At 51.0% G+C, this 1,020-nt stretch overlaps 1 pseudogene; it reads right to left on the reverse strand.

The window, feature by feature from the left end:
• On the reverse strand, nt 1-484 carry LOC128574706 (39S ribosomal protein L21, mitochondrial-like; annotated as a pseudogene).
• Nucleotides 485-1,020: the final 536 nt, after the last annotated feature.

The following is a 1,020-nucleotide window of genomic DNA, read 5'->3' on the forward strand; positions in this document are numbered from 1 at the left end:
ATACTAGTGGCGTGATCATGACAAACACGGAGCGACCTCAATGGCATTTATCCAGAGGACAGACAGTCTGCGGGGTCGCAATGATTTTTTTCCTTCTGAAGTTTTTTCTTTTCCTAAATTTCATGTTGATTTTTGGCCAAGATTCTGTCTTTTCAATGACTGTGGCTTCTACTCGAACAAGATCCTTTCCAAGCAGTGGCCTGCCGAGCAGCGTGAAGTTCTCTGCCCCCACCAGTAGGACCTTTTCTAGTCGAATTCTCTCTCCACATGCAGCTTCTAGGCCATTTTCAACTAAGATCAGGTCTTCGGAGGTTACCTTCCACTGGTGGCCAGCAAAATGCACCACAGCAAAGAGCCTGCCGTATTGCCGGGTGGCAATGAGCTCGTTCACCTTCCCAACGACCTCTGTGGGGACAGGTGGCTGGGCAGTCTCCCGCGCTCCCTCTCCTGCCCCTCTGTCCACCTCCCCACTGCCCTGTGCCATTGAGCTTCCAGTGGAGGGGCCCTGGGGTGCACATGATAGCTCACCCTCAAGAAAATTTTTTTAAATAAAAATAGCTGGTTGTTAGCCGGGCATTGTGGTGGGCACCTGTAGTCCCAGCTACTCGGGAGGCTGAAGCAAGAGAATCGCTTAACCCCAGGAGTTGGAGGTTGCTGTGAGCTGTGTGAGGCCACGACACTCTACCGAGGGCCATAAAGTGAGACTCTGTCTCTACAAAAAAAAAAAAAAAAATAGCTGGTCGTTGCCAGGGGTACTTATAGTCCCAGCTACTTGGGAGGCTGAGGTAAGAGGATCCCTTGAGCCCAAGACTTTGTAGTTGCTGTGAGCTATGACACCACAGCTTTCTACCGAAACGTAACAAAGTGAGACTCTGTCCGGAAAAAAAGATGCATGGTGATGGCATTGGGGGAGGCAAGGGCAAGTGCTGACCACCAGGGGGAAGTCGCTCCTTCTTCCCTTTGGGCCCTTTTCTTCATTGCTTCTGGTGACATGTCTATAGCTCAGTGGCCTGTGGTCTG

Source organism: Nycticebus coucang, chromosome 22, assembly GCF_027406575.1.
Source record: "Nycticebus coucang isolate mNycCou1 chromosome 22, mNycCou1.pri, whole genome shotgun sequence".
NCBI classification, from domain to species: domain Eukaryota; kingdom Metazoa; phylum Chordata; class Mammalia; order Primates; family Lorisidae; genus Nycticebus; species Nycticebus coucang.